General features: G+C 36.8%; 1 non-coding gene across 1 annotated transcript; it reads left to right on the top strand.

Moving 5' to 3' along the window:
- The first annotated feature begins 5,920 nt into the window (after positions 1 to 5,920).
- On the top strand, positions 5,921 to 6,027 carry LOC141702298 (small nucleolar RNA R71). The gene has a single exon (XR_012567070.1). It is a non-coding gene; the product is annotated as a small nucleolar RNA R71 (small nucleolar RNA).
- The last annotated feature ends 971 nt before the right edge of the window (positions 6,028 to 6,998 follow it).

Raw genomic sequence — 6,998 nt, 5'->3', positions numbered from 1 at the left:
AGGATACCAACTATTGTTTAATTGCTTGTCAAGTACTAAAGGCTGGCCACCTTCTGTACTAACTATACGAGATAACAAGTGTTCATGATCATAGTGATCTCTCAATAAATTCTTTTACTTCTATATGAAGGATTAAGCTTTCGAAAATAGAAACAGCTGAAAAAGGAGTAGTAAAGTTATGGTGGCATTCGGAATGGAAACACATTCGTGATACTAAGGTTGACGTGGTTATTAAAAGGTTATAGAACGCTAGTGAGCAAAAGTGTAACCGGTATAATATTAGGAACGGAAGGTAGTAGCGATTACGAACTGGAAAAGAATGGGTATTGAGACGCCAAAGCTATAGTGCTAGAAGCTGTGATAAAATTCCATGCAATAGACTTGAAAGAATTTGGAATGATCACTTAATGCGGATTGAGTTATCTTACGACAATAGATCATATGTCATTATCAAGATGTCGCCATATGAGATCCTTGAGGGAAGACAATGTCGATCTCCCTTATGTTAGGATGGAGTTGTAGAGCGCAAGATGCTCGGACCCGCAGTAGTCCAAAGGACCAAGGATATGATAGATCGAATCAGAGGACGGCTGGTAGTAGCCCAAGATGGACATGATAAGTATGTTGATTTGACACGAAAGGATAAAGAGTATGAAATAGGGGACCTAGTAATGTTATAGGTATCCCTTGGAAAGGATTGATGAGGTTCGGAAAGAAAGGAAAGCTAAGTCTATAATTTGTTGGACCCTTGGATATATTAAGACGTTTGGGAAGTTAGCATGTGAGCTAGCCCTAACCCCGAACATGTAGCAGGTCGTAACGTGTTTCACGTATCAATGTTAAGGAAGCGAAATTCAGATGCGAAATTCAGATGCCAGATAAATAGAGGCATATGAGCGCATAGATATGCAACCCGACGTAACCTATATGGAGCAACCAGGAAGGGTTATATAGTGAAAAGGAACAAGTGCTTAGGAGAAGGATTATCAAACTAGTAAGAGTTTGATGGTAGAACCACAATGTGGGAAAATTTACTCGAGAGTTAGAAAGTGCAATGCTAAGAGAGTATCCCTATTCATTTTCTATCTGATTCCGGGACGGAATCCTTTTAAGGAGGGGAGACTGTAATAACCCCAATTTTTGGGAAATTTTTGAAACCCTTATGAATAGTGTTTTTGCTGAATGAGAAAACTTTTCATGCCACACTATGTAGGGGTTCTGATATGGATATTCTGAGATTTTATTAGTACTTTATATGGGATATAAGTGTATGTAAAGATCGTCAGAATCCAAATCCGAACACTTTGATTTTTCCCGGAAATACACTAGATACGGAAAGATTTGAGAAAAAGGTAACAGGATAAAAAGGATTTAAATTAAAGGATTATAGGAGAGGATCATAAAAGGAATATAATGTATTGAGAAAGGTTAAGGGAACCTAAGTAATAAAATCCCGGGTATGATCCTTCAAACGATAAACGAAAACGAAAGTTAAGCGAACCGTATAACAGATCAGCGGTCATTAGGCAAACAATTAGGAAGTTAAGCAAAGGGATTAGAGAAAGTGATGTCACCCAACCAATGAGAAGAGGACAAGGAAGGGAGGATGACATAGCAATGTGATGTAAGCATGACATAGGGAAGGAGGAGGTGTGGTTGGTTTATAACCACATAAATAAAAGGTTATTAAGGTAATTAACCAAAAACAAAACAAAAAACAACCAAGCTAAGCCAAACAAATAAAAAAACACAAAATCATTTCATTCTCATCATCTTGCTCTCGGCTTTGCATCTTTTTCAAGGGCAAGAATTTCAAAAATCAAGTTCCAAGCATTGTTAAATCATAAGGTAATTATCTAAGCTTCCTTGTACATAGATATGGATATGCTATAAGTTTAAGCTCCTAATTCCTTCACAATCTCTTCCAATAAATCAAGGAAGAAGATGGTGAATAGTAACCTTCAAGAAATAACTTTAGTTTTCTTGAATTTTTATGAAAGATTAAGGTTATACAAGCAAGGATCAAGGTTCTTTTAGGCATTCAAAGCTCTTGGGTTGTGTTAGGAAGCTTCAAGGAGGTATAAAACAACTTTCACCTTTAACTTATAGTTTGAACTTTGAGTTTTGATGAGTTTATGGATGGATTAATGTATATATAGAAATATCCATGTATGTATAGCAAGATCCATGTATGTTAGATAGTTTGGTTGGATTTGTGGTGATTTTGGATATGAATCTTGGTTAATGGTTAATGAATCTTAAGTTATGGTTAGTAGATCATGTTTGTGATTGAATAAGTTGGAAAACCTTGAGATTATGGACTGACTTTGCCTTGATATAAGTTGTGTTTGATGTATTGATGATGGTTGGGTGGTTTGTAGTGAATTGGTAAAGAATTGGAGTGGTATAAATATTGGTAATCGCGTAAACATAGCCGTCGTAACGTCCGATTTTCTTTGGACTGTTTTTGTGCATAGCATTAGGACCTGAGAACCCCCTGCTAGATTATGACCACTGCCATGTTTAGATAGCTCATGTTACGAGCTTCGTTTTGATATGTAGTTCGTTCGATTCCGATTTACGGTTTAGGAGAAACGACCGTTTCAAGTAACGGCGTTTCGCGAACGAAACTTTTTCCCTCGCCTTACTTTGAAACATAGGTTAAAGACCAAAAAGGGTTAATTAATGTATGAAACAATTATGGTAAGAGTGTTAGGCAGTTGGTAAGACACTCGCGAAAGAATCGCCTTAAAACTCGTAAAGGTTAAATCATTAAAAATGGTGGAGCCGAGGGTACTCGAGTGACTTAAGAGAATCAGTAAGCGCAAAGCGAGCGTTAGAGTCTGAGTTTGTTAGAGTATAGATTTACAAGTGACTTTGGTTTAATTCCAACTTACTTGTTGCTTATAGGTTACCAGACTCGTCCCGAGCCATTCGTAACCCCCAGTCGCTCAGGCAAGTTTTCTACCCGATATACTGTTGTTGTGATGTAAATATATGTATATGCATTATCTTGTGATAGTGCATGATTGTTATTAGCAAATTTTGCGATATATTGGAGCATGCTAATATGGTATATATGCATGTCTGTTTCGTAATCTGGTTATCTATCTGTTGATTTCAATGCTTATAGTTGCATAATACATATGCTAGAAATAAGCAAGTAGTTGCGTATACCCTTAGTATAGGGGATAAAAGGTGAACATATTTCTAAACCGGGAGTCGATGTTCCCAAGTATATTATATATATATATATTTATATATATATGGATATAGTTTTTAAAACTATTAATCGAATAAGGTTTATTCGATAACTTTAACTTTATTTTATTATTGAATATTATTTCGAATATTATTCGAAGGCGTATGACTCCTTTACATTATTTATTGGATATTACTTGGACATTCATTTGAGGATGTATGACTCCTTTATTTTATTTATTGAATATTACTTATAATATTCATTCGAGGTATTATGACTCCGCTTATTACTGAAATATATTCTTTATTTTATTAAAGAATAAGGTGTCAATAATCAAACTTATTTTCGATTATTCAAATAAAGATAATACTTTCATATAAGTGTATCTTTGGTTATTTAATACTCGTTTCAAGTATAAGTTTTAATACTTCTACTTCAATTATTTTTATAAAGACTATTCTTTATGGGAATATTATTTAAATAATAATATTCAGATATTTTCTAATATAATGGGGACTGATTTACTTCATTAAATCAGCTTTACTCCAAACACTCTTTAAAGTGTTTTCGAGTCTTCAAAATGATTTTTAAAAGTTAGAGCGGATCCCAAAACTCATTTTTATATTTAAGATCTTCCTTTTTAAGGGGATTTAAATACTCGCTCAAAACATGGGGAATCCGGCTCTATGGTGTATTTTATATTCGCAACAAGGTTGCTGTTTTGATAAATGAATTGATTACTTGCCCAATGTTCGGGAAGTAAGCCCATCTAATTGAGTCGGCATAAGCGACAGGCCGGGGTACGGTCTATCAAAGTGTAAGTGGCTGGGTGGCAGTCCATCAACGCATGAGTGGCCGGGTAACGGTCTAGCGCGAGGTCCTAATGCGGCCAGGGTGATGACCGGTGAGGAATTCATCCATCTACAGTAGAAAAAGTTACTTATTGGTATCTTTGCCTGATCAGCAAGATATCTGGTTTATGCCAAAATTCTTTTCCTTCCAAATTCATTGGATATTGCAACTCTGTTCATACTTTACATGACAGAGGTTTTCAGGAAATGTATGAGAGATATATATAGGTGTATATATATATCGGGACTTAATGAAGCATCTCATAACTTCATTTTATTTTGATGATATTTTAAAGGTTGAATCTATTCAAGTATTATCTTGTAGTCTCATCTACGTGATGAACTTTTGAACTAATTATAACTTGAACGGTGGTAGTTCAAGTAGTATTTGGAAAGGATATAAGTATATTGGAGTATCTTGTAACTTCATCTTTTAAACTTATATCTAGTAAATGATTATCTTATGCATGGCAAAGATTTTCAGAAAAAAAAACGTTGAGACAAGGTTAGATATATGAGATCACCTTGCAACGATATTTTTTTTTATACAGTTATACACTGGGACTTTGTGTATATTATGCATGGAAGAGGACTTCCAATATTTTGAAAAGTATATATGTATATATACTGAATATTTTGCGACTTCATCGCATTAAGATATCAAACTTGGTTCATTTCTTTTGACCAAGACTTTCATGAGTACTATGAGAAGGCTCATATATTGTTAATCATTATACATGTTATTTTGGTGGGCTTGCTGCTCACCCTTGCTTTCTTCTTTCATCACACAACATCAGATAGATAAGATGAACAGGACCAAGCTCCCAATTCGCAAGCGGATAGGAAACGTTCCGCAGCTTTCCGGAAGCATTCAGGCCGCTGTAGCTGAGGTAGAAATTACCAATAGGCTAAGTTTTCAACTAGTAATGTACCAGACTTATGTATATTATGAATTGTAATAATGGCAAAGAAATGTAAATTTATTCAGAAACCTTTTTAAGGTGTATTGACTTAATTGTGGAATAAAACGACTTGTGATTATTTTTGGATATTCATCTCTGAGACTATAACTTGTGGTGTGTGTGTGTATATTGTGGGGTCACAGTAAAGAGTAGTTGATTGTTTAATAAGATTGGGTGTTGTTAAGGGAAGTGGAACTCGTGACGACCCGGATCCCCGACCCCGGATCTGGGGGTGTTACAGCAAGGCATTGGCAATTTGCCCAATTTGATTTTCCAAGGTCTTGATAGAAACAACTTGGCTCTTGCACATAAGCTTCAACTCCTCTAGTTCATATTTTTCATTGGCTTGTTGCAGCTGGAGTTGTTGTCTTGGTGCATACTGCGATTGCTGAAAACCTGGGGGGTTGTACTGCTTAGCTGGATATTATTGGTAAGGCTGTTGAACCGCATTCTGAGCAGTGCTCCAGCTGAAATTAGGATGATTGCGGTTGTTACGATGATAGGTGGCTGGCACAGGTTGCTGCGATTGCTGGAAGTTGCTCACAAACTGAGCTGATTCACTAGAAATTGCGTACTAATCAGTCTCATGGGCACCAGCACAAAGCTCACAGACACTGGTGATTTGATTAACTCTATAATTAGCCAAAGAGTCCACCTTCATTGTCAAAGCTTTAAGTTGGGCAGCGATAGCAGTTGCTACATCCAACTCCAGAATTCCTGCAACTTTTCCCTGAGTCAACCTCTGGGAAGAATTCGGGTACTCATTAGTAGCCATCAGTTCAATAAGTTCATAAGCTTCATCGTAGCTCTTAGCCCACAAGGCTCCTCCTGATGCTGCATCAAGCATGGGTCTAGAAGTAGCACCCAATCCATTATAGAAGAAATTGTTAATCATCCAATCAGGCATGCCATGGTGTGGGCACTTCCTTAGCATCTCCTTATATCGATCCCACGCCTCACACAGAGATTCTCCTATTTGCTGAGCAAACTGGGTAAGAGCATTCCTGATTGCAGCAGTATTCGCCATAGGGAAGAATTTAGTGAGAAACTTTTGTGCCAGATCTTCCCATTTAGTGATAGACCCTGGTGGTAGAGAATGTAACCAGCTCTTAGCCTTGTCGCTGAGAGATAATGGGGAGAGTCGTAGCTTGATAGCATCTTCAGTCACATCATTAAACTTGAAGGTGTCACAGATCTCGATAAAATCCCTGATGTGCATGTTGGGGTCATCAGTAAGAGAACCCCCAAACTGAACTGAGTTCAGTATCATCTGAATCGTGCTTGCCTTGATCTTAAAAGTGTTAGCCCTGATGGCTGGTCTAACGATGCTCGACTGAATATCATTAATCTTGGGCTGAGAATAGTCCATCAAAGCCTTCGTATTTTCTGCTTGATCTCCCATCGCTATAACAACTGGTTCTTCGACTTTTTCTTCTTCTTCTACCTTCTTTTCTTCCTCACAAACTTCCATTCGAACTACCACAAGTTCTTCCTCAGCTTTATCCAGAGTTCTCTTACGAGTACACGAACGCGTATACATACACCCTTGCTAGAGAACCTGAAGTAAAATAAGGAAACAAATAAGTAACAATGTCCGAGTCAATGAACTTTAACGACCACTGATGGAAAGCACATAAACTATCAATTAACACTGCGGTCCCCGGCAGCGACGCCAAAAACTTGTTAGTCGTAAACACGCGCTAATAATACACGCAAGTATACGAGTTCGCAAGTAGTATAGAATCTTTCTAGTTCGTTCCCACAAAGACTGTATTGGTTAACCTATTTATTCATGCACCCAAGCAACAATGTATGGTTATTATTCAATGCTAAGACGATAATAAAGTGTGGTTGTTTATAACTAAGAATTAAACTAATATTTATAAATATGAGAATAAGATTGATTGAATTAATATGAATGACAACATGGGATTCTAACTTCATTAAATACTTCATTCAATAGCCTTATTGTTCTTAACCTTA

The sequence above is a fragment of the Apium graveolens genome, unplaced genomic scaffold (assembly GCF_009905375.1).
Source record: "Apium graveolens cultivar Ventura unplaced genomic scaffold, ASM990537v1 ctg4845, whole genome shotgun sequence".
Classification (NCBI taxonomy): domain Eukaryota; kingdom Viridiplantae; phylum Streptophyta; class Magnoliopsida; order Apiales; family Apiaceae; genus Apium; species Apium graveolens.
The sequence above is the reverse complement of the archived record's forward strand: the minus strand, read 5'-3'. Positions and strand labels throughout refer to the sequence as shown.